This window comes from Sturnus vulgaris, chromosome 1 (assembly GCF_052056855.1).
Source record: "Sturnus vulgaris isolate bStuVul1 chromosome 1, bStuVul1.hap1, whole genome shotgun sequence".
NCBI lineage: Eukaryota > Metazoa > Chordata > Aves > Passeriformes > Sturnidae > Sturnus > Sturnus vulgaris.
The window spans coordinates 122,402,682-122,429,931 of NC_142243.1; the positions used below are offsets into that span (position 1 = coordinate 122,402,682).

The 27,250-nt window shown below is 41.0% G+C and overlaps 1 protein-coding gene across 3 annotated transcripts in view; it reads left to right on the plus strand.

Moving 5' to 3' along the window:
* The first annotated feature begins 11,715 nt into the window (after positions 1-11,715).
* SGK3 (serum/glucocorticoid regulated kinase family member 3) overlaps positions 11,716-27,250 on the plus strand; it is a 54,962-nt gene continuing 39,427 nt past the window's right edge. The window contains exons 1-2 of one of the 3 annotated variants that reach the window (XM_088175791.1): positions 11,733-11,865; positions 15,201-15,392. The gene's annotated coding sequence lies outside the window, so the exon portion shown is untranslated. Of the gene's footprint in view, positions 11,866-15,200; positions 15,393-27,250 lie in introns of all 3 variants that reach the window. The other 2 variants (XM_088175798.1, XM_014873023.2) reach the window with 2 other exon arrangements.

A 27,250-nucleotide genomic window follows, 5' to 3' on the forward strand; every position in this document is an offset into this window, starting at 1 on the left:
CAAACTCCTCTGCAAAGTTAAGGCCCCACGTTTTTTTACTCTGAATATCGCTTTGCAAATTGATGTCAGCACAACTGGCAAACAAAATGGATTCATCTGGACTGTCAGTGTTCAGGAACTGTCAATAGAAAATCAATCTTTAGGGCAGTAGACCGTTATAAAAAAGGAGAATGTAAGTGTTATTAGCTTAGATGTGTAACCTGATTTTATGGAAACCTCAATGGCAATTACTGTGAATGTTTATCTGCTTTCCATAGTGCTCTGTCAAATACAAATTGAACGAATGGTACAATCCCATTACACTAAAAGATAAATGCCTCAAAATAAAATAGGTTGAGCAACTAACACACTCACTACCCTATTGATTTGTATGTTCACAGTGTATGCAGTCACTGATCTCATCAGCTGTTGAAAGTTTACTTGAATCTGTATAACAACCCCATGTATTTAAGCATCCCATTAACTCTCTGGTCCTAAGTGAAATTCTCTCTGCAAATACCCAGTTAAAAGAATGAACAGCATTTCCAGCACAGAAGAATTGCCAAGTCAAGGATATAAATGGGGGACAAAGACATCAGAGAGCACATGGCAGTGGTGCCTGGCTTGCGATTATGCTTCCAATTTGGAAGTATTTCACAGGTTGAGAGCCTGCGTTTTTCAGAGTTGAAGAAAGAGAACCTGATACACAAATCAAAATGGTGGGAGTGGATCAACAAGCTGAAAAAAAAGAAAAACAAACAAATCTACTCTATTCTTAAATTTTCTCCTGAGGGTTTTAAAACTAGTTGTAATCACACTTCAAATTGAAACCAACTGGTTTGCTGCCCCGTCCTTTGGCAACTGAGCTGAGCATAATACCCCAGCTTCCATCATGCACAAACAGCCTTACCACTGGTAGCCAAATATTATAATTGTTTCTAGTTTTCTGATAGCTCAGAACGTTTTTTGTGCTTTATACACCTATAAAGGTCAAAACTACATCTCTTGTGTTCATTAATTCCTTGCATTTCACTAATAACCTTCCGGTAAGTGGGATCCTCTACCACACTTCTTTGTCTTGGATATAATTTCTAAGTATTGAAATAAGTGAAAAGGAGGTTTGCAAAACCAAAGAAACAGGTGCCTACTACTGGCCAGGAATTTCTTTGAAGAGCAGCTTTTCCTGGCATCTGATATAACACAGTAACAATGAACATGTGCCATCTATTAAAAAAAATTTAAGAATTTTTTTTTGCCTTTGAGAAGTATTTTCCTGTTATTAACTTATTGTCTTCTATCATAGAAGGTACATAAAGTGACTTTCAATTTACTCCTGTCCTTCACTAATTTCATCAGAGAAAAACAACAACCAAAAATACAAACAAAACAAACAAACAAACCGAAACAAAAATTCCAGGAAATTGCTCCTAGGTCCTTTTCCATTTCTGGTCTATATAACTGATTTCCATAAAACTGGGTGGTATTTACCTCTTTCCATACAACGCTGGTAGTCCACAAGAATCCCGTGGGAGGGACGGTGCTTTCCCCTGCGCTGTTGTGCTGCGTTGGGCTCTGGCAGTAGGTGTCAGCAGAAGCTCACCATCATCCCAACATCCCGGGAAGTGCCGCGCCACACGGATGAGACATCAGCGCTGTAAGGCGAAACTACTTTGTCACTTTGCTGCCTTTTTTCTGCCTAAGCAAATAACGAAAGGCAGCAGGTCCAGCTGCTGAGCATCGTGCATGATTGTACACCGCAGCAAATAAGCAGGAAGAGCTTTGCTGCCTCACTGATATTTCATTTACATAGCAAGCATGGCAGGACGGTTCACAAGACAGGCTGGTCTCGAAGAACATTTTGTGCTGGAGAATGACAGGACACCGTGATTTGTACATTGAGAACATGAGTGCCTGTTCTGAGGGCGGGAACTCATCAGGCAATTGGGTCAAGTAACTACAGAAGAAAGAGCCTCCTTATGGTATGACTTTACTATAGAGCACTGCATAAGGATGATTCAGGGGATAAAATTTTAAGGAGATGTTTTCAAATAAAATCATACTAAGGTCAAGCTCACTACTCAAACTAAGAGCTAGCTGCAGGTACAGCAGGAGAAAGCTCATTCACAGGCAGAAAGTTTGAGAGAGATTCTGTCGATATAGAGTATATCAAGCATCCTATGGAGAAGGTTTTCTAGATTTGAATCTGAGCAAATCTAGATGAGCGAAGTATCAAACAAGTTGCACAATGTGATGAAATAACAAGAGTTAAAGAAAGACAACTTCAATACAGCATCTTTGAAACTCTCCACATTTCTAGATAATACTGCTTGTGAAGGAAGTAAAAATCAAAAATCATTCCGGAAAATCTGAGGTTACATGTGTTCAAGCCATGTCGATATAAAAAATAATTAAGTGAAGAAAAATCACTTTAGTGAGACAATGATCTTGACCCCAAAACTAAAAAAAAAAAAAAAAAAAAAAAAAAAAAAAAAAAAAAAAAAAAAAAAAAAAAAAAAAAGAAGCCCACTAAATCGAATTACCAAACAGAAAGCAGGATGGGAAAAAAATCCAATGATGCCAAAGCAAAAAGTAAGACGTAATTAAGGGGATATAAGAAGAACACTGAAAGTGCATTATTTCTGTTAGGAATGTTTGACAATGTGGTCACTTATTTTCTCTCAGCGAGGCAGAGCATATCCAGGAGAAGAAGTGATAGCTGTCTGATCTTGGCATTTGTGAGTTTTGGTGCCCTCACACATTGCACTTTACAATCAAGCTGGCAGAAAATGTACTGATCTGATACTGCTGTGCTAGATAGAAAAGCCATGATTATAGCAAACTTACATAACCACAGCATATGCAGAGCAGCTGGTCACTACCAAACTGTAAAACCATATCAAAATGGGGTTATGCAGGCATCTGTCCTCAGTCTGTTCATTAATTACAAGCAAGATTATACTTACCAAACTTGTGGGAAACACCGAGCTGGAAAGAGTAGCAAGCACTTTGAGGGAGAAATGCATAGTGTAAAATTCTCTTGACAAGCTAGTAAAATAAATCAGATTCGAAATCAGCATATATAATATTTTATTCTCACTTATAATCACAAGATAAAGGAGTACATTTATTGGAAATATTTTTCAGAAAGAATCAAGGCATACAGTGAATCACAAACTAATTGTGAGTCAGCCACGTCGTATTGTTATGAAAAAGCAAAGCCTTTTAAAGGATTCAGTGAATGAGTGTTGTCACAGGGATACAAAATGATCAACATGGTAACTTTCAGTAAGCATAGTGTGTGTTAGGATCTCATTTCAAGAAACATGAAAACCAATAGGAAAAGGTCCAAGCTAAATAAACAATAAAATAATCATGACCTAAAAAAAATAAGGTTGAGAGAAAGAATGGATGTCCTCCTGTAGGCATGCAAGGTAACTGAGGCAGGTAACATACAAATTAAAAGAGTTAAGATCTCAGTAAAGAATCATGATACAGAAATAGAGAAAATCAGAACAATATGTTAGAGATTATATGGCTTCATGAAAAATTGTCTGTTCTACTCACAACCCTTTCCTAGCTTTCTATTTGTGAATATGATGGATAAATCCTCTCCTCTCATGGTTAAGCTTTGTTCACCTCCTGTTTACACCAGGAGTCACCAGCCCAGCACTCAAGGTGAAATGTGGGGCAGTGTTTCTGATGAAGACAAACAAAAACATGCTACATTGAAAAGTAGAAGAAAAGCAAAATGAGAGTTTGAGAAAAAGAGACTGAGAGATTACCTTCTTATATGTGGGTTAGCAGAGCTGAAAGATTTAGCTTGTGTTATAGCAACCCTACAGATCAAAGAATATTTGACTGAAGCTGTTATCCCTCCAAGAGCATTATTCCCAACTCAGCTCTTCCAAAGCACTTCACTGGGTCTCTGTGGTGTGGGGAGAAAGAAATGCATGTGGAACCTCTGATACAGGGGGACACCTAAGCAGTCTCTGGCAGAGTGGGAAACACCAGCTCCTCAGAAAGGGAATCCCAACAATCCCTCTTCCTTGTTGCACAAAACCAGACCCCCTGAAGAAGGCCTTCTGCAGGTAAACATACTACAGTTGCCAGAATAAGGCAGAGAAGAAAGTAGAGGATATGCAACTGTACCCAAAACATTGTCTTTCAAGTCTAGGTGTAGGAAAGACAAAGAAATCTTTAGGAACAAACAGGTGACACTGCAACAGATAGGATCTGAAAATTCCCTGAAGTGGAGAACCATTTTTACCCCTGGTTTAATATTGATTTAGGTTCATCTAATCCCCACTTTAATTATTGTGCTTTGGTCACTCCCTAAACTCCAGACTCTTCCCAAACAGACTTTTTGTAAGCAGCCATCTCCTATTGTGTGCCAAAGGAGTTCTCATAAACTTCCAGCAGTTGCCACCAACAAATAAGCTACCTCAGGTGCTGAAAGCTACTGGTGTTTGAAATATGCTCTACTGATAGCACATCCATAGACTGTAGGTCAGAACAAACCTGGGACATTTGCTGGGTCTTTCCTGCTGGAGCTCTGCAAGAGTTGATTACAAAATGGATGCTTTTAGACTAGAGTTACAGCACACTGAAGACCTCAGGGTTTAGTAGATATCTCTCACTTACTTGCACAGTTCAACTACCCTTTCATTGTATGCCCACTAAATTTCACTATGCTTATCTCTGTATGCAAGATAAAAAAAAAAAAATACTTAGTTCAGTTCTTTCACAATTTTCCCTACAGTAAAGATATCATCCATTTCCTTAGTCTGGTTGCATTTTAATTGCATTACAGGGCAGAAAAGTTCATAGAACAGAAGACAGTAAAGATGAGAAAGCAGAACAACAAAACTGAAAGAAAACACAAATTTTATTCAATTTTTAAGTTGCACTCCCACTGTCAGCAGAGCTGGAAAGAGTGCCTGTTAATGATAAGTAATCATTAAGTAACAACACTTCCAGTTGACACATATATAAAAGAATTCACATATATAAACTTTAGTAACCTCTCCACTTCACTTAGAAATGATTACAGCTTCCTTACAGTCTTGTAATCTTGCCCACTCAAATGGCTTATTGTCTTCTTTTAAAGGTTTTAGACCCTGACTGCTATATTAATACAGATGAAAACACCTCTATGAATTTGTGGTAGGTTTTGAGATGTTGTATCTGTGAAAGCTATTGACTCATTGCTACTTCCTGATAACTCAGGGGAAACATATGAGGCAAGGGTTTTCATGTTCCCCAAAACAGCAACCACAGCTAGGATGGAAAGGAAAAAGGAGAAGAAGCAAAAAATAATTTCATTAAATAAATTTGTTTTCTAAGCGGGATATTTTCTTGAACTGAAACTTTGGTAAGTTAATTCAATTTCATCTTCCTGGAAACTTACATGTTATAACACATGACACTTTTTTCCCCCTATACCACTAAGATTTAATCCTAATTCCCTTTTATACAACTGTGTTAAGAAGCAAAAGTAGAGTTTGACTTAGGGTCTCTAACTTATCATCTGCTTAATTTTTACAATTTGCATAGAGTAAGATGATTATATGTCCTCTTATATTTTGCTGTATTCTTTGGATTTAAATTTGGAGGTATTGCTGTATTCTTTGGATTTCAATTTGGAGGTATCTTGATATAACAATTATATTTCACCCTTGCAATACATATCATACTGTCCTTTTTTCTTGTATCTTTTTGTAGAGAAATAGCTTATAATTCTCGAGTGGATGTTTGAAAATTGTTATTTAATATATTTAAAATAAACACTTTCAAATCTAAAAACTATTTTAAATTTTAAAATCATTTTTAAGAGCTTTTTACAGATTTGAACACTATACTGTCTTCCATTATTTTAACTAATTGTGCTTGCAGAGGTTGATTCTTAGATGCTGTAGCCAACATCACTGATGTTTCATATGATGAATAGTTCACAGCAGCAGGGATCCTGAATGCAAAATCGGGCTCTGCTTTGTGTGCAAAAATTTAACAGGCTTGTGGTGTGAATGGGATGGGTCTTACAGTGCACCCAGTAACAAAAGCTGAAGGGCAGCTAACCTTCTGGTCTAATTAACTTTGAACTTTACAGAGAACACACTAAAGCATGAAATAGCAACAAAGTATGTCACAAGAGATGAGTAAGAGGATATGATTGAGGAATAACAAATTTTGGTTTTGGAAGAAGGGAAAGAAAATAAAGTGTGATTACTACCTACCTAGACAGAGGATATGATGCTTAATTGCATACCTCTCACCATTCCAGGGGAGGAACTGTACTTACTCACTTGAAAGCTGCCCTTAGTTAGGGGCAAAGAAAAAGTGCTTACATGTCCTAAAATATCACCCACAAACTTGGCAACATCTTGCACCAGTGTTTATCATGTCTCAGGATCAAACAGCAAATGACCATTATTTAATAACAACTAAGACTAGGAAACATGTCTCTGTTTACACTCCTCTGAATATCTGTCTGTGAACTCCAGTTCTGCAAAAATCTGGTCTAGATTTACTCATGACACTGACAGGTACAAACTAAAGTATGAAACTCAAAGCATGCAACAGTGTAGAAAATAGAACCAGCCTAAAGTGGTGGCTATGAGAAGAGTGGCCTCTACTCCTCTGGACCTGTTGTGACTTGTGTGTTGATGTAAAAATCCAATGGCAATGCTTTGGAGAAGATGATTTTTCCTTGAAGGCACAATGAGAGGTAGGGATCCCCAGATGTGATTTGGTAACCAAGTTCCTTAAAGTATTTAAGTTTCTTTTTATTTGACATTTGTGTTAAACTTTCATCTTACTTGCTGTGGTCCGTATTTCAAAGTTCAATAAAATGTGTTTTACTATCTTATTGGAGGAAAGCATTTTCAATACTATATGCTAATTGGAAATATGAACTGTTAACTAGCCTCCTGAAGATGAACTTGATCATTCCTTCAGGAACTTGCTCTGAAATGATGGGAATTTACATGCCTGAAGATAGGAGCCTCTTCATGAACATGGCAGATGAATCCATGTCACAACAAGCCTTTCTCATGATACATAACATGATTGATTTATTTCCTGGTTAGTATGTGGTTGTGGGGGATCTAACCAGCCTGAACGTGTACTGTCAGGTCTGCTGAACAGAAAACCTAGGTAAAAAGTCACCTTATATAACTTTGCTCTCTACTTTAAAACTTCTAAAACTTTTATTCCACATCTCCTTAGTCTACCTCTATTTCTTTCATCCCTACTTTGGCTCATCGTCCATAGTGCTAGAGAGCTTGCTACAAGTCTACATCAGCTGACGACCTTTTGTCTCTGCAATTTCCCCTCTGAAGTTCAGCCAGTGCTATTACGTGGCTTCTTCACGTGCAGGAGGCAGAAATAGGATGCATGAAGGCAGAGTTGCTGTGGGGAAAGAAGTGCAAAGGGATGAAAGGCGGAGACATGCCAATAAGTGAAGCAAGAAAGAGAATGAAAGAAAGTAGAGCAAGACGGCAGAAGTCCTGGTGACCTCAGAAAAGATGTTTCTTCCCTTTGTTTGGCCTCTCATGGTAAGATAGACAATGCATCATCTCCAGGACTACTGAGTTACTACACAAAGGTTTTACTCGGAACTAAGTCTGTGCAGACTATTGATATTGACGAGAGTTTTGTTATGCTTTAAAAGCAGAATGTCATCATCATAATCTGCTTTTTCTCTGTTTTCTCTTTCTGTATTGCTGGTGCTTTTAGGTGTGCTGTTCAGACATTGATCTTCGTGTAGTTAAACAAATCAACCTGTCTGGAAGGATATGCATACGAGAAGAAAGCAAACAATGGAGAAGACATGAGGAAACAAATGAGGCACATCTATTAGCTTTGTTTGCTCAACAGTCAGCCTGAGACTGAATCTTTAAAGATTTTCTAAGTTTAGTACTTCCTAGTACAGAGAACACAGCAATGGGGACTTGAGGGTGTGCTTGTGTCCTCAGAGTGGAATATCAGAGCAAGAGGAAAACAGCATTCTTCTAGGAAAACTAATATGCAAGAAAAGGCTGGCTGTAGTGACAAAAAACCTTTTTCTTTGTTTTCCTTTTTTTTATTTGAGAGGCTTTTACTGTAGGTGAACTCTGCTTACATTGAAGTGGAGATGGTTAAGATTCTCTTTGACATTTAGGTTTTCTGCTGTGTCTGTGGAGGAGTGCGGTAGCCTGATTAGCAACATAAAAGCCTCTGGTGGAGAGAAATAAACTTGGAAAGAGCATGAATTTGCAGTTGCTCAGGAACTCCACCACCATGGCTGCATCTGCACATTGTGGTCTAGACAAGAAACTTTTCCCCAGGCTGTCAACGTGGCAACCCACCACCTGCAAGAGGACCATGTCTTTCTCAAGCTGCCTAGTTTGTGCCAAAATATATGTGAAGCAGGGGAAAAAAAATAATATCAGGTCAAAGAAGGATTTGTAATGTTTTTACACACACATGCACACAAAAAGAACTAGAAGAGAGGTCCAGAATTTTAGACCTCTCAACTGATAAAATATGCTATTTACAGCTGACCTTTTAAGTGGTAGAAAAACTCTAGAGAGAATTTCTTGCTATTGTTAGTTAACTGAAGCGGATTTCACTTAAGATGGAGGCTTTTCACAATTTTTAATTTCTGATAAGGAATAAACAATACAAGCATACCTCGTTAGAGCTTTGGAAATAGGAAATCTGTCAGCACTTTGTGCAGTGCTTCAGAAGCTCAAGTATGCTGAGATGATACATCAGGTTATAGGCTATTTTGGGGTGGAACAGATTTTTCCTTCTTAGGAAGGGGAAAGAACATTTTTTGTTCTTAGTTTTGTCCTGTTATGGAAGAAGACCTTTCAAGACTTTTTCTTCATTCAGGTTCTTTGGGAAAGGAGGGAATGGTTACATCTATTATTCAGTCCTGTCTCTGCTCATTTAATCCAATGCAGAAATAGGGTTCTGATACTGACGGATTTATTCCTGGTGTTATCCAAACACTTTCTCCCAAGTGATAATACAGCTAGAATCACTCATCACTTTCTAGCATTACTTCTGCATAACAGGGGTGGGTCTCTTGAATGGGTCAAACTGCATAACATTTTTGTCTGGAGATTTGCCTTTTGGAAGTTGTCCTGAAAATAGTTTTCTGTGTAACTGTATTCTAAATAATTACACATGCAAGGATCAAGGACACTCACGTGTACATAACATTAAATGTGTGCAAGCCTTATGAGAAACATAAGGTTACAATGATCACAGAAACACAGAATCATAGACTAGCTCAGTTTGGAAGTGACCTCCTCTAAAGGCCATGTAGTCCAACCTGCCTGCAATGAGCAGGGACATCTTCAGCTCAATCAAACTGCTTAAAGCCCCATCCAACCTGAACTTGAATGTTTCTACAGATGGGGAATCTACCACTCACAGAGACTCAGGCTGTTCCAGTGTTTCACCACATGCATTGTAAAATTTATCTTCCTTATATCTAATCTAAACCTACTGTCTGTCAGTTTAAAGCCATTATCCCCTGTCCTATCACTTCCTGCCCTTGTAAAAAGTTCCTCTTCAGCTCCCTTGTAGGTCCCCTTTAGGCACTGGAAGGTGCTATAAAGTCTCCCCAGAGCCTTCTGGGGAACAACCTCAACTCTCAGCCTGTCTTCATAGGAGAAGTGCTCCGGCCCTCTGAGCATTTTTCAGTACCTCCTTTTTCTGGACAAAGACTTGTTGCAACAGGTCCATGTCTTTCCTGAGTTGGGTATCTCAGAGCTGGATGCAGCACTCCAGGTGGGATCTCATCACAGCAAAGAAGAGGTCAGAATCCCCTCCCTCGACCTGCTGCCCACAATGCTTTTGATGCAGCCCAGGATACAGTCAGCTTTCTGAATTGCAAGCACATATTGCTGGGTCACATCCAGCTTTTCATCCACCCCCAAGCCCTTCTCCCACAGGTCTGCTCTCCATTAATTCATCCCCCAACTTGTACTGCTACCAGGTTGCCCCAGGTATAGTGTCTTGCATGTGGCCTTGTTGAGCCTCATGAGGTCCCCATGGGCCCATTTCTGCAGCATGTCCAGGTCCCTCTGGATGGCATCCTGTCCTTCAGGCCTGTCAACAGCACTACTTGGCTTGGTGCCATCTGCAAATTTGCTGCAAGTGCACTCGATCCCTTTGTCTATGTCATTGGTGAAGACATTGAGGAGCATTGGTCTCAGTATGGATCCCTAGGGGACGTCATTTGCCCTGATCTTCACCTGGACATTGAGCCATTGACCACTACCCTTGGGATGCAATGAATTTTAGGTGCAGTCAGGTGACTGGGCATAATGATGGGTTAAAACCGTATTCCCATTAAAATATGTTAGCAAAATCCCCAAATGAAGAGAGGAAGTTTGCATGAAAACATAACCATCTTGGCAAGAGCTGCTTATACCTACCTTTCCTCAAAGATGTGGCTTTTAGCTCTACTTTTTTATCTCACTCCTTTGCTTAATTGAAAGCTGGGGAGGAAGGAATTATCCAAACTGTATTGAAGGGACATTGTAATTTAGGGATTATTCTTTTAAGATGTACTATGACAACAGATTAACTATACCAGACCATCATATTGAGCTCATTCTCTGGGATTCACTTTTGCCCATACTGTAGTCTCTGTCTTCTTTCCAGCATCTCAGGATGCAAGAGCTGTCCTCAGTAACAGCTTCCCTTCCTCTTATTACCACTCAAAAAAATGCACCTGTGTCCTGGCTGTGCTTGGAAAAACCTTCCTCATCTCACATCTTCTCACTGAGGCCTTTCTGGAAATTCTCATCGTTTTGTGAAGTGTCCGAGCTGGTACCATCTCCTAAGGTGTGCCATGTGGGGACCTCAGTTGGCCATAGCCAGAACCATGAATCTGATAGAAGTGTTTTGAGGCTGGGTTGCACAAATTCAGGGTGAGGTGAATTTTGCAGTGCTGCATCCTGTGGTAACTTGTGGAGACGAAAGTGTGCTAGGAAGCACAGAAAAACAGCCAGAAGAGAGATAACAAATGTTGCTGGAGACAAACCGATAACTATTTTTACCACATCCTGCTGTGAGAAATGAGCACTGAAGGCGATTATTGAGAAAAAAGGCAAAATAATGCCTACAGGACAGAATGAGGAGGATGTTTCTGTACCCTGATGTCTCCGATGTCCCCCTCCTCCATCCAGCCCGATTAATCTACTTTTGCTGCCCAGGTGGATAAAATACCGGCATCTAAAACCATTGTCGCTTTCTGTGCCGGGGTGTGAGAGCTGTGCAGCGGACGGAGCGGTGCGGCCCGGCCCGGCGCTGGGCAAGCTCCATGTATGTCCCGCTGGCCACAGTGGCTGCCAGCGGCCTGGCAGCTCTCGGAGCCCGCTCCCGAGGCGCAGCTGCTCGCCCGCTGGGTGCCGCATGTGGGGAGAGCAGCCCTGGTTTATCTGCCGGTTTCGCGGGAGGACGGCGGTAATCCGGCCCTGGATCCGCCAGCCGGCAGCCGCAGGCTCTGCGGTCCCTCGGGCAGCTGCAGCCGCGGGGCCCCGGGCGGGAGCGGGGCCGGCTGCGCGTCCCCGCCTGACCCCGGCTGCTGCCGCCCGGGAGGGGCTGGTCTGGGCGGGCCGGCGGCGGGGGCGGCACCCACAGCGACACCCACAGCGACACCGACGGCGACAGCGGCCCCGCCTGCGCCGGCGGGGAGCGGCGGTGGCCCGTGGCCGCCCCGGGGTGGGCGCTGTCCCCAAGGGGAGCCCGTCATCCCGCGGCCGCGGCGGGAGGAGCGCGGCTGACGCGGCAGGGAGGAGGAAGCGGCAACTCCAGCGGGCGGACGGACGGACGGACATCCCCGGCCCGCCCCGGCCAGCGGAGGGACGGAGGGTCGGAGGGAGGCAGGTACGCGGGGTGCGGCCGTCCGGGGATCCGCGCCCCCTCCCACGGGCGGGGCGGAGAGGGCCCGTCCGGAGCAGCGGGGACTCGGGACTCACTCAGCCGGGATACAGACTCACTCGGGGACACGGGACTCACTCGGGGACATGGGACTCACTCGGGGACACGGGACTCAGCCGGGGACACGGGACTCGGGGACGTTTCGCTTCCCCTTTGTTGCAGCCCGAAAACGCCTGCGTGCTTTGCCAGCGTTCCCGAGGAGCGTGTTCGGCGCGGCCCTGGCCAGGCTCCTGCCGAGGGGCCGGAGGCTGAAAGTGTTCCCGCAGGGAAGCGCTGCTCCGCGTGGGCGTGCGGCTCCAGCGTCTGCGATCCGCTCACGGACAGGGGGCAAAGTGCTCGCAGGCGGATAAACAAACAAACGTGGAGAAACTTCTGCTCCCCCCGCCCCCGCCGCTATAATTTTAGATATTACTTTTGCAAAGAAGTTTTAAACTAATTTGGTGTTTCGCATTCTCCTCTTTTTTTTTTTTTTTTTTCTTTTTCTTTTTTTTCCTTTACTGGCTCCTGCTAGTACTCGTGCCCTAATGTTTTTACTGTGTGTATATGTAGTTTTATGTACTGTGCTTTATTTTGCATGGCTGGCTCGGTATGGGAGGGTTTACTTTCTGGGTTGCAATTACGGACACCGCCAAACTCCATTTCAGTTCTACTATTTAACTCCATAAAGACAGCAACGCTGTGCTGGAATCAGACATTTAAGAGGTGAAGAATGACTGGGTGCTTACATTTAGAGCAGGTGAAAGAGTCCTTTTCCAGAGTCCTTTACCTCTTCCCCAGCAGGATGAGAAGACCCTGGTTTGCTTTGCTTTGTGCCTTGCAGCGGCAAATCAGTGAACGGGGTTTGGATCTGCAGTCCCTCATTCTGGTGGTCTCTGTGCCAGAGAGGCAAGAGCTGGAATTGTCTCTATTCGTTTAAACACCTTCAAGCATGAGAGAAGGTTGGAGGCAGGGAGAGAAATGAAATAATGCTTCCTCCTCCTGTGCAGAAGTTGCTTCGTGCACAGATCTTTTATGGAAAGGTAAAATTCTGACGCAGACTTGAAGGATTTGAATTAAGAAGTGGTTGAGCTTGAAAGAGCATCCAGTAACATTCACCCGCATGGCTTTGTTACTTGCAGGATGTCTGCCCCACTGCTCTTCTGGGCACTGGTCAGAGCTCCTTGGCTTCCCCTTGCTGAGACTTACATGTTCCTGCAAAGCTTTTTTTAAATCTGAATTCTGTCAGGCTCTTTCCCTTAGTTTTTGAGATTGTATGAAGAGCAGAAATATGCACTAGTTGGCAGAAAAAAACAGTTAGTGATCTTTGCATTTCTCTCCAGTAAGTGCTATAGTCTCTTTATTATGTGGTCTAAGCATTGAAATAGCATTGACATTTATACTGGATACTCAAAATAGATGTTGACAGCCCTTGCATTTAATTTCTTTCATGCTAATCTAATAAATTCAGTATCTATTGTAATCTTCAAAGAGGATTAAACATTTCCTGAGGGAGAGGAAAGTTATGCGGACTGGTGAATGCATGGGCTGCATCCAGAGTGCTGCAAGACTTGTAATTCATTGGTTGTGTTCTTCTATCATCCTAATAATCAACAGCCCATAGGAGTTGTTGCTTTTTATTATCAGTGTGTGCATTCTCATTCTCTAAGGACGGGTAGTTTTCTAGGAAGCCTGACAAAGCTGGATGTTGAAGTTTCATTGGACAGAAGTCTTCAAAGGACTTATGGGGGGACAGTAGTTGGGTGGTTCTGAGTCCACCCTGCTTATAAAATAATGTATTGCAGGGAGCTAATAGTTCAAGTTCTATGATGTGAGCACTTTAAAATCACTGCTCTGTTCATTTTTTGACTTGTTTAAAGTCAATCCACAAGTAGGTGGATAATTTGACTGTAATGGCATGTGTTTAAAATAGTGATTGGTGGTTTTTAATATGCAGAATTACTTCAGCCTAGCTAGCTGGAATAGCTGCAAGCCTCCAAAGCTGACTTGACCCAGCAACAAAATGTTTCAGTAGGGTATGCTGAGGGCCAAAATAAAGTATATAAAATAAAATTACCTAGGTAAAAAATAAAACTAGATGCAAAGCATCTCTTGTTTCTCTTGGGATCTAGGGTTTATGATGGAAATTATCTGTCAATCTAAAATGCCATGCATGCTAATTGCAGGTTCATGTTAATCATCACTGTATAAGAGGGGATGTCAAATCCTATTTTCCTTCCCATCCATACAGGATAAGCTGCTAATAAGCTGTGATCCTTCAGCCACATCCACTCATCAGTTCTCTCCTGGGTTATCCTCCGTATATCCCAGATCATTTTCCAGATGGTTTCAGTTTTATAATTTGCATGCAATTAACTAGGGCTTTTTTGTCCCATGGCTACAAGCCATTTTATACACAAACACGCTGCATTTCGGCATGGAGATAGAGCTCAGATTACACATATTTGCCGTTCCAAATTATGTTTTTGTTTTGGCTGCCTAAGTTGTCATTAAGAAGAATGCTATTTTGAAGGAATGTGCGCTTCCCAAAAGGAAAGTCACTATTGGTTGGTTTTGTGACTTCATTTTTGGACATCCCTACGTCATTGAAGATTTATTCTGCTATGAATTTTTTTTCAATAGGCCAAGGAGCTAGAAACTAGTGTAAATAATGTACTTACGTACATAGACTGAGCTGTAGTAAAGCAATATGTTGTTTTTATTTGAAGTTAGCTATATGAGTGTTTGTATTGAAAGATTAATTTGGTCTAGTTTAAATAGTATCCATATGCTAAAATGTCCTACAAAGCAAACACACTTTCCAAAGTAGAACTGAAGGGCTTCCACATGCTGCAAGAACATTTTAAAATATGTTAATCAGATTCCTGCTTGCATTCCTAATTCTCAAACAGAATTTATTCCCTCAAGTCTTCCAAACCACCCAACACCAATTCTGCTTGACTCTGAAAGTATCTTAAACATATTGGATCTCCTTCTTTGAGCAGAAAGTTCTTAAGCGCCTTATCTAGAGCTGTAGTTGAGCATCAGAGCCCTTAGGAGATGAAGAAAGTAGGGCACCTGGCAAGCACATTGTAAACACATGCACTGATGGCATCAGTCATGTCTTGAAATGCAGTTGTGAGTTTCCTTTTGGGAACATTGCTGGAACAGGAGCTCTGAGAGTTGCTGGTGGTGGGATTTGTCTAAACAAATCTAAACTACCAGACTGTTCTGGTAGTTGAAACCTGGGCTTCTGCTCCCTGTGCCCGAGGGGCTCAATCCCACATCTTCTGTCACCTTTGCAGCTGTTGAATAGGCTGAAGGAGGCCAGCAGAAGGGCACACTTCACTCCTTGTGGCCATCTCATGGAAGATGCAGCAGGTAGCCCAAGGCTGGCATGAGGGAGCACCAGAGTCTTGACTCTGTCACAGCAGCTTGTGTCCTACTGGGAGGAAGGCTGGGATCTAGTGGTTGCTTGCTGGTGATGATTACTGGAGGTGAGCATTTCCATGACATCCGCTATGTTTCAAGAGAGGATCAACACTTGACTAATTTCTGTAGGAGAGAACGGGGCCCAGGAGAACAGGCTCAGAGATCTGGAGTGGGTGGTGACAGCCATTTGTAGTCCCAGTTTAGGAGTTCAAGCCTGCAAGCTGAAGTGGGGAAAGTGTCTAGTGTTTCCTTCCAGAAAGCCCCATTCCAGTGCAGGAATCTCCATCCTGGGCCACCATTTTCACACAGTGTATCTGTGTGGCAATAGGTGCCACCCTGCCAGTTTTATATTATGCAGGTTTTTAGGTGGTGTTTTATGTGTTCTGTGCCACAGGTTTGTGTGTTTGTGTCCTGACCTGTAACTCCATTCCCTTGCCAGTTCTGTGTTAGGATTTTCTCCCTACTCTTTAGCAAAGGAAGAAGTATGGTTGGTATCTTCATGTGACTTTTCACTCCAGTTTCTCAGGCACCCTATGAGCATCATCATCTGAGGAGAGGGAACTTCCTTATTCCTTCCTATTTGAAATGCTTTGCTTTGCAACTACAGTTTTTCTGTGGTTTAGGGCAGGAAAGTACCTGGGGGTTGAGGGGAGTGTGGGTAAGAAAGATTGATGTTTAAATTTATTTCACAGCTCCTTTATTCAAAGAGATGTCACATCTTACTTCTTGGCAATCTTGTTTGAAACTGTGAGGGCAACTGGCAAGCTGCAAGTGCTGAGTGTCTTGCCAAATACTATTGCAAAATACTGCCAGTGCAGAAGTTGCATAGCTTTACAGACTATTATGTTTCTCTGGGAGTACCAACTTCTGGTCCTTTGCCTCTGATGAGAAGCAGGACTGACACATTTCCATTGCCTTACGAGGCACTATCATGCTGCTTAGCTGCTGCTGTCTCTTCCAGCCCTTGGGATTAGTTTTCCTTCAATGGTACTTCTCCATCTCTTGCTCACTGTTGTGAAATAACTGAGGAAACAGAGCTATTTAAAAGACCTTCACTAGATTGTTAATTGCGAAATATTTTGGAACAGGCGTCAGACCAAGGAAAGCTTTGCCTCCAATCCTGGACTCAATGTTGCTAATGCAACAGGTGCATCAGAATAGATTTGCTGTGCCTCATGGAGTTATACCCCATATCTGAGGGTTTATTGAAGAGCCATGCAACTCAAGTCAATCCCATCTATTTATCAGTATAATATAGGATGCAAAATCTGATACCTAAATATAGGCAAACTGTGTACCTTGTAACTTACTATTTTTCAGGAACTATCTTGATAGCTGTTTCAGAGCTTTACATCATTAATCTGTGCTCAAATTGGTATTTTAATGAGAAAATGGGCACTTGTGAAGATTGTTGTCCCATAGTGTTGTATATAATATTGCATTACAATGACATTTCTGGATTCAGCTAGGAAGATAAGCTGAAGGGGTAAGTGCTGCTCATGGCTGAACATCTTAAATCATGCTGTTATTCTGGTTAGAAGGAACCTTGGAAGGTGAGCAGTTAACTCACCAGGTTGAGCTAACTCTTTGTCTTGAGTGTTCAGACAGGGCTGCTCAGGGCTGTATTAGCCTGAGTTTTGAAAGCCTCCAAAGACAGAGGCTCCACAGGCCCCCTGGACACCCTGTCTGGTGGTCAGTTATCCTTGTGGGGATTTTCCTTCTCAGGCAATGCACCAGCGAGTCTGTCTTGGTAACCTTCTCAAAGACATTGGGATGCTGCTGTTAGATGCCCCTCAAGCCTCTTCTCAAGGCGAACTAAATAAGTCCAGTTTCCTCCAGCTCACCTAGAAAATGTGCTGCAGCCCATGATGTCTGTGTTTTGGCCTCTTCCATACCCTGTGTAGTTCCTGCTTAAGTGGAGAAATGTTGGATGCATGTATTGGGATGCAAGTGTACTTGGTCTGCATGTCTCTGAACTACTGTGTGTTTATATTATAATAGTTTAGGTTTAGACTTTTTGTTTGTTTGTTTGTAAATTCCTAGTGTTAGGTATTTATGAACTGGGATCACTATCAAACCCTGATATATATGTTTTATACTAAGTTTAGTAAATAAGTAAGGACTGAGCATTCAGAAAATGAATGCTTTTACTCAACCGTGGTAGAATTTCCAGTTTATGGTATATGTTTTGCTTTAATGCTGGAAAGAGCACAGAAGAGGGACAGGAAGTAATTAATGAAGAAAATAACTCCTGTGCTCCCTTTGGATGGGACTTAACCATACCTTGCAGAAGCAAGATGTGTTAAGCACAAGTTTGAAATGCTGCCAAAAACTATGAAACAGAGAAAACTTAGGACAATTCAGAAATAAAAACTACCTGGCAAAAGGACCCAGGCTGTCAAATGCCTTGAAGAGAAGTGCATCAAAGAACTAGAAGACTTCTGCTTTCTTGCTGCCATAGTAATGCTGCATCATGAATAGATTAAAGATATGGGAGGGGGGAAAGAAAAAAGCTATGTTTTCATGAAAGTGTAAGTAAAAAGAGAATGTAGCATTAAGGAGTATATAGCATTGTTTTATAAGAGTTAAGAAATGAAACGGAAAGGGGTTATTTGGAGTCATAGTTGATGCTGATAGCCTAGAATCCAATTATCCAATTAGCCTCCTGATTTTTTTTCTTTTTTCAAATACTAGGCCCTCCTGTTTCATTTAAGCAATAAATGTAATGCTGTTAATTTAATCTCCCAGTACTCATGGTAGAGATCTTGTAAATAACTAACTTGTTTTCATCAATTACTCTTTAAAAGGGACCATGAATTTTTCAGACTAGCATTGAAATGGTTAAGAAGCATTTTAATATATATAAATTTCACCCTCCCAAATCAGCCTTTGGTCAGAGAATATCTTTGGAATTTTTGGGACTAACAACTCTTTCCTGCCATCCTTCAGTTTTCAGAGCCCTGATAGAAAACAGATGGAGTTTCTCTGTCAGGGAGCCCCAAAACTGTCCCTTAGTTGTGTCCATTGAAAATAGTGTGACACTTTGAGCAGTGACAGAAAACCAGACAATTACTGTGCTCTGGTGAGACAATGTGTGCTACAGAATTTTCAGCTGTCTTGGTGTAAAGTGTTTGTATCAAGAATGAACAGTGCTGTTTGCAATGAGGTTTTACATCTTGTGTGTGTGTCCACACACATTATATGTAACTCTAAAGGCATATGCCAGATAGATTGGTTTAACTTCACTTTTCTTCAGAATTTTTTTGGAGGTTGGCTGCCTCTTTGGTACTCTTTTCATGTTAACTAATAGGTTATGTGGTGGATGAATAGGATTCTTTATAGAATTATCTAAAACCAGGCACTGATTTATTTGAAAACAAAGGGTTTCTTTAGAGCTAAGTTTAAGCTGGCATTGCCATGAATCCTAGAATTATTCTACATTTAAATGAGAGAACAGTGATGCACTTGTACTTGGGCTTTGAACAGCACAGAGCTGTTGACCAGAGACTTGGAGACTGCTGAGCAAATCTGTTTAGGTTCCTTTGCCCAAGTTTCCAAGCCTACTCTTCACTCCTTACAGATGATGAGAAGCAAAGTTTAAAAGACACTATAGGTTGCATTGATCAGTTTGTTTGGAGGAAGGCAAGTTGTTTGCTGATGTGTGATCAAAAAATGTATAAAATCCTGTTCTGTAGCAATCTGAACACATAGTTTTTCTCTGTTTTGCTTTGGGATGTGTGGGGTCTAGAGCATAGCAGCTAAACAATACCTCACTTGTTTATAAAAAACCTTGGGAAGAAGGGGTGAGAAAGAAGAAAATATTTACAGTAGCTTTCTACCCAATTAAAATCAGAAGGCAGACTAAAAAGGAAAGAGTTCATCCACGGTCCAAGCCAATTAAAAGTAAATTTTGCTGCTTGGATGTTAATTTACACATCCAAGGCAATGTAAATTTAAACTAGAAGCTTGACTTAACCTCACCAGTTCATATGAACTTCAGATTTATGACTCATTCAGTTTTGGTCATAGCATCTGGGTGTTTAAGCACATTTTATGTGAATTGACATTAGAAATTCATAAGCTGCCTTAAAATGTTAAATCTGTGGAGTACTTCACCAGAATGTGTAAATAATGCCTGTCTCGCAAACACAGCTCTGCAACACGAGCTGGCTCAGATCCTCAGTTAAGATATTCTTATGTTTTATGCCCTCAGCCATTTATCCCCTTGTTTAATTATCTGGAAATAAAACCAGATTTCTGTAGTTTCTCTCATGTATTAAAAGATATCTTGAATTTCTGTGCAAATACTTTAATTGTATTTGTTTGTATTAGTTGAGATTGTTTGTGGGGTTTTACACATAAAACGTGGGTTTATTTATAAAGAATTGAAATAGAGATAGAAGGAGGAATCTCATAACACTTACAGGGTTTTACTCAGAATTTAAAGTGCAAACTTGTCAATGCATGCAAAAATCAGTTTACTGTTTTACATAGGAGCATCACTTGAAGTGACCTGAAAGAAATTTTATCATCAACCATCCAGTCAAATCCTGGATAATTATTCAGGGAACCATGTTGGATGTGTGATGTGCACAGAGTAAGAAACAAAACAGTCCTTGAGAAGGAATCTGAAGGGGCTGAATATTTCAGAAGCTATAGAGCAGAAGGAACAGAGGACAGCCTTGCAGCTCGGAATCTAAACAGAGACACACACAGACTTGCACAATTTGACACTTCTTTAGGAAAAGAAAGTTCATGAAATGAAAATATGTTGATATTAGGAACTGGCAAGGAGAAACTGGAGCATTCTTTGTCTTGGGTGCTACTCTATGACTCGGCAGCTGGAAAAGGTTGATGACTTGGGTGCTTGGCCCTTTGTTTTGGTTTTGCTGTTTTAATTTATGAGTCAGAAAGTCCCTAGACATAGGTCCTCATTTAAAGAAAGGAAAGAAAGAAAAATACGACAGATTATTAGTAATGTTATTTTAAAGCAAATGCAGTTGCTAAGTTAAAATATTGTGATAGTTGTTCTAGCGTATTTACATATCTACCAAAGATGTCCATATGTCACATCAGATGTCAGTTAAAATGGTCAATATGTTGTCTCAAATCAGTCAGTGCCTGGTGTCTAGACAGTGAATGCTGTCACTCCAGTCATGCTTGTTGCTGCAAGATCAATCTAACAGTGGAGGAAAGCAGTGTTGTTCTGATCTGCTATGGCTGCTGTGTCCTGCTTTGGTGTCTCCACATGGATGCCATGGTTGGTCCCTGGATTCCTCTGGTTTGGCTTAAAATGAGTCTCTGTTACAGTATTAGTTCAGTTCAGGAGCGTGCTTCTGGAGTACATCCCTTGTGGTTCACTCTCCTGAGGGATCTTGGGGAACATGAGCTGGATTCCTCTCAGATGAAGTAGGATTGGAAGATGTTCTTCAGGAGTGCTGTTAGCCCTGAACCACGCCCAGGTGTCCTGTCCACAGGAGCAGGTGAAAGCTGGGTTGAAGGAAAACCTACAACCTGCCATGCCAACATGGGTCATGTGGGTGCTGCATCTTCAGCATCAACCGTTTTCCTCTCTGTGGATATGCTTTTCTTGCACTGCACTGTTTGCTAAGGTAGGCATTGAAACAAAAACTGCAGCAAGAGTAGATCCAAGCACCTGCAGCCTGTCTTTTCTCTTGATTCCAGGTGTAGCCTCGTAAGCCATTGCTCATGAAAGTGTAAAACACCTCTGAAATTACTCTCCCTGCAAACGGCAGTCTCATTTTTCATCTTTGTTTTCCCCAGTTTCCTACCTGTCACCTGACTTCTCTCAGTGCTTCTCTCTGTGTTTCTAAACCACCTTTTCTTTCCCTCACTTCTGGTTTGCCACCATGGCATTTCCCACCCATTGCTCCCAGCCATAAGGTCTCAGTCTCAAGTGGTCTCTGCCCCAAAGATGCAATCTGTGTTTTATGAAGAAGTGTTGGCTTCAGCTGTTTTTAAAGCTCTTTCCCGGTGAAATCTCTTCCATTGCTTCACTGCACTTCCAATATTTTTTCTATGTTCTTTTCTCCCCTCCTGCAGTGCTTATTAACCTGAACCTTTTCTGTGCTCGTTTTAAGCTCATTAGGACTTGTCCCGACGAGACAATTCCCTTCTCTTTGAAGTAGTCTTCCAAGGTAACAGTCACCCCTCAAGTGGGTTCCTCCCACCCCACTCCACACTAATTTGTCCATCCCACTTCCCCATAAGTCACATTTTCTAGACCAGTTTTCATTCTTATTTCTGTTCCCTAGACCTGCACAGGTAGGACATCTTTCCTAGGTATTCAGACACAAACAGAGTGAAGTAGAAGGACTTCTTTGAGTTCAGCAGATTATATTCAGGCTTTCCACTCATTTTATCTCACAGCAATATTTGTCTAAGAACAGCATGACATTTGTCTTTGTGACCTGCTGTAGTTCTGATGCCTTATTTCCCATTCTGTATTTCCATATTAGATGTTTCCTGCCGTGGGCAATATCTTTCATATAACCTGCTACATTTCACTTCCCTCTTCCAGATCACTACTCTGTCCTGATGATGATATATTTAACCTTTGTTTCTCATATCCAGAACTAATATTTATTCTTCCTGCATCTGTAGCCTGGTTGTTAAAATATCTCAAGGCAGTTTCAAAGCTTTTCTAAAGGGAAGGTGTAACATCTGTGATTTCTCTCCTACCTCTCTGGAAGGCTGTCAGAGGAAGTTAGCAATGTGATTTAACAAATCTCTTTTGGCTATTACTTAGGATTATCTTCCAGGTGCTGCTAATTGATCTGTTTTGGATTGTTTTCTCCAGGGATTTGAAGTTAAACTGACTCACTGGGTCTTTCATATTCTTAACTTTTCATATTCATATTCTTTCATATTCTTGCTTTTTGTTGCTTTGGTTTGTTTACTTGGGGTTTTTTCCATTGTGCAGATGTGCACACAGTTCCATTCACATTCCGTGTCTCTCTCCCATTCTTCCTAAAATCTTACCTGTCATTACTGTTATTTATGCCAGTCACTGCTTGTATTTGACCCCCTTGGTGAAGACTGATGTCCTAGACATGATGGTCTTCTGGGTGTCATCTCTTATCAGCTTTTCTTTGTGTTGACTAGGGCCAGAAGGCTTTTCTTGCTCTTAAGCTATAAACATATTGATAATAAGGACTTCTTTTTGTTACTAGTCTTTTTTTTTTAAATTATAACTCTACCTTAACCATGCTGAGTCTCATAACTATGCAATTCTGCAGATTTATGTTTATTGCTATCAATTTGACTATGTTTTCGCATTCTGTGTCTGTCTTGACAAATAAATCTTGTGATACTTCTGTTTCTTTTTACATGGCACAAGCACAGATGATCCGGTTGTATTGTTTTGTATAGGAATTGCTGCTTCTTCCTTGTCTCCCCTCTTAATGTCTCTTGTGTTCACATTTTCTTTGCTACATTCTTGGGCTTTCCATTTGTCTAGAAACTAATCTAAAGGGTCTGCTGCCCTTTTCATATGTAAAAAAAAAATGATTTTGAAACAAAAGAATATTAAGTCTAAACTAAACTAAAGTGCTGTCATTTCACAGGCCTTTGCTCCTTATACTGTGGGTCTGTTAAGATTCCTCATGGTAGTAGATTCCCTGTTCAGACTATTGGGTTTTGCTTCTAAATTGCTAGCTGTTTGATATGTAGATTTGAGATATCAAACAAATAACCCTGGTGCTGATAGGTGGTTTTTAATGGCTTTGTTGTTGTTTAAACTGATTAGCTCTGTCAGTGCAAATGGCTTGTTCTTGCCAGGCTTCAGATTCTGCTGGCTGTCATTGTGCTTGTTGTCTGCCATTGTGCACAGTGACAATGGATCTACCACAGTGGGAAACATCCATTTAAGACCTAAGGAGAGTGTATTCTTTCAGATTTACAGAATAACAGAATGGTTTGGACTGGAAGGGACCTTAAAGATCGTCTAGACTCCATTTCTGGTCTGTAACCTCAGCCCATCGTGGGATGGTCCAGATTTTGTTTCACAAGTTGTTGACACTGTACAAAGGTCAGATGCTGGATCCAGACACTTCCAACCATGGATTTATTTCCTTGGCTCATTACAGCAGTGACAGTAGAACATTTTAACTGAACCACTCCATCAGAAGGAAAGGCTGCTTGACGTGGGTGACCTCAGCAATTAACTGAAATGCCTCCCCTTGCTGTTTTGAATGGAGAATGCTGCACTGCATTCCACCCCCAAGAGACAGCTGTACGTTTGCACATTCACCCTTGGTGACACCAGTGATGCTAAAGGCTTGCCATTGACTTGCTTCACACCCAGGGTGAGTGAAAAAGGCACCCACACTGCTCTTGACAGGCTGTCAGTTCAGGACTTCCTCTGAATTGAAGCTGTCACACTTGGAAAAGAAAAACAAAAGAATCTGGTTAAAATATAAGACAAATTCCACAGTTTATGTGTTCAGAAGGTACTGAAAATTATTTTCTGGAATAATTTTTTGTTAGTATCCGATTTACTTAATTTTGTGGTAAATTTGTCTCCACCCCTCCACCCCCACCCCCCCCCCCCCAATATATATTTGGGTTTTTTTGGTGGGTAGTTTCTTTCTTTACAAAAGAAAATCTCAAAATAATAATTATTATTTTAGTTATAAAGTAAAGGAGTGTGAGTTCTGCATGTTTTCTTCCCTCCTTCCAGACACTACAGGAAGTCATGGTCTCTCCTCTCAACTTTCCTGGACACACACTAAAACAAAATTTAATATAATCTCACATAAATTAAATGAATAATCCCAACATCTAGTTTTCATACTTCCACAATTCTAGCGGCCATACAAGCATAGTCTGGTTCTACCTGTCCACCATGGTAGGCATATTAATGCTTTCAAATTTTCTTTTATGTGAGACGTCCAAAATGTCTTTTTCTTTGATGTTTGTTTGATGTTTTATTTGTTCATTTTTTGTCTCGCTCAACCACTGGTCCTTTTGTTAGTTGATAGAAGTTCTACTGCCTCTTGTTTATCCCATAAATTGCTCTGGCTTGTGTGACTTGGGACATCCTTCCTATAAACCAGATTTGAAAATGTGGTGCAAGTTTAATTGTGCAGGTTCATGTCATGGTTTAACCCCAAGTGGCAACCAGCCCCTTGCTCACTCCCCCTGTTCCTGGTGGGATGCAGGGGAGAACTGGAGAAAGGTAAAACCCACAGGTTGAACAAAGAAAAGTTTAAGAATTGAAATAAAGTCAAATAGAAGAAGAAGAATGAAAAGAAGAATGAAAAGGGAGAAAATGGAAAGAGGAATAAAACCCAAGAGAAAGAAGTGATGGACAATACAATTGCTCATGCCCTGACACCCAGCCCATCCCCAAACAGGGATTGGTGGCTCCTGGCCAACTCCCCCAGTTTATATGTTGAGTATGATGTTCTAAGGTATGGAATATGCCTTTGGCCAGTTCAGGGCAGCTGTGACCCCTCCCAGCTTCCTGTGCACTGCTCAGTGGCAGAGGATGGGAACCTGAAAAGCCCTTGACTTAGGGTAAACACTGCTTAGCAACAACTAAAACATCAATGTGTTATCAACACTGTTCTCATACTGCATCCAAAACACAGCACTGTACCAACTAATAGAAAGAAAATTAACTCTATCGCAGCTGAACCCAGGATAGTGCACGATGCATGCAATAAAGTGTATATGAAAAACTTCATTTAGCAGTTATGACTATAGGAATGCTGGAAATAGGAGTCAGCAGTAGCAAAAGCCAGCTTCCTTACTGTGACTTTAAAAGCTTCCTGATTACTTCTGCATTTCTGTTCTCAAAATTAGTCATCATTCCTGTAAGAGTGAGAAATAAACAGTGGTTGTATTTTCTGACTATGGACGCGCTTCTAAATCGGTCGGGGGAGGTAGATGGGGGAAGGATGAAAATATCCGCAATTACCCCAACTTTATTTTAACAGAGGTGTGTGGTGAGGACCCCTTGGCTGGAGATTGCCCAGCACCCCAGGTTCCCTAGGGGAGGTGACCGCAGCAGCAGGGAAGTGTTCCTGAGGTTCTGGTGTGGCAACAGCTGCTTTCGGGAAGGCGTAAATTGGAGACAAACAAATAAAAAAAAAAGAGCAGCGTAGGCCTGGGAGAACCACAGTTACATAAAGGTGAACAATGAAACATTATTTCTCAAGTGGGTATTTTGAAGGGCTGTTACTGCAACACTTTTAAAATAAATGAAAGGTACATTTAAATCGGAAGCAATTTGGTGTAGCAAACTGCTGCTGACTCATCCCAGACCTGAGGGGAAACAGAGCTGCTGTGACATAGAGAAATTTTTGAGTGCTTGCATGGGATGTGCTTCAGAGGATCCAAGAGTGAGAGATATTAGTACCCTCCTCCAACACTGCTCCTATTAGCATCCACTAGCATGGTGCACATTCCAGTTAGGAGATCCTTATCACCACTGCAATTACATCCAAACACAGGTTGATTGCTGGTAGCTTTTTGAATGTTATACAGATTCCACACCTATCCCATATTCTAATACCAATGCAGTAACAACGTATTTATCGAGAGCTTCAATGCAGGAGATGTACATCCTGAGTTCTCATGGCTTTGCAAAATCTTGTATCTTCTTTCTAGAGCAAAATTTTTTCTTTAATTCAAAGATTTATAAAAGCATGTAATGAACCAGGTTGACACAAAGATTTCCATGTAATTAGAAAACTCTCACATTTTGCTCTTTTGTGTTCTTGTGCACACTTAGAATCGTGCTGTTATCTGCAAAAACTACCTTAATTTGTACAGCATTGTTGGAGAAAACTGTAGTTGGAGAAAGACTTGGTCTTGATACATCCAAGAGTAGCTTGGATTGTGTGCAGGAACATTTTCTTATGAAACATTTGAGTAATTCGAACAATGACTTCAAGAAAATATCGTGTCTTTTAAATAATCTGGTTCTGTCTCTTTAAAAATGGCTATACGTACATCAAAGATAAATGTCAATAGATAAAATTTTGTGATAATTTCTCCTACCTAGTAGTCATGCTCTATGCTGTAACCTATAATATCTTGCCTCGTTGCTTGTGGTCCCTACCCTGTAACATCAAAAAATTGGTGACCTCAAATATGAAATACTGCCGTGTTCCTTTTTAAAGCTGCATAATGCAACAGTGGTCTTGAATTATATTGAGATTAGATGGATTTATTTAATTGTTGCTTACACTCCGTACTTAGATTTACAATATTCCATTAACTGGCTTCTGCGAGATTGCCTTATTATAAAAAGAAAGGTAAGTTAAAGAAAAAATTAATTTAGTGGAGTCCAGAAGTTGATAATTTGTACCTACTTCTTGTTGTATTGGTTTTACCGGGTATAAGAAGACCTTATGCATCTTTATGTAAAATATTGCTGATGTATCTTTATATAAATCCTTTCTGAAACTCACTTGAAAGTTCAGACCCACATGTACCCTTCAAACACTGACCCATAGTTCCTAGGACAGAAAATGTGAAAATGAAAATATTCTTGGAGAATAACAATCAGACTCTCTGGCTAGTAGATGAATGTACATCTTCTCTGTGGGTCAGGAATAGGGTTGGAAATCTGGCAAACCTGGGAAATGGCTAGATAAACAAGTAAGCAAAGTAAGGTCAGCAAATAATAAACTCTTGAAACATTTGTCATAAATCTGTGTCCTTTTTGGATTATAAGACATATCTTCCTGCTTTGGTAGGTTGGGTTTTTTTTTTTCATTGTTGCTGCCTTTTTTCTACTCTGAGTTGGTGCATAACAGTGCTTTAGTAGAATTAATGTGTCTTTTGCCATAAACAGTTTGTTGGAAGTATTAATAGAATAGCAAAAACAAATCTGGCCTATTCTGTAGATCCCAGGCTTCCTTTAAAATGCTTTTATTTTGGAAAAAGCCTG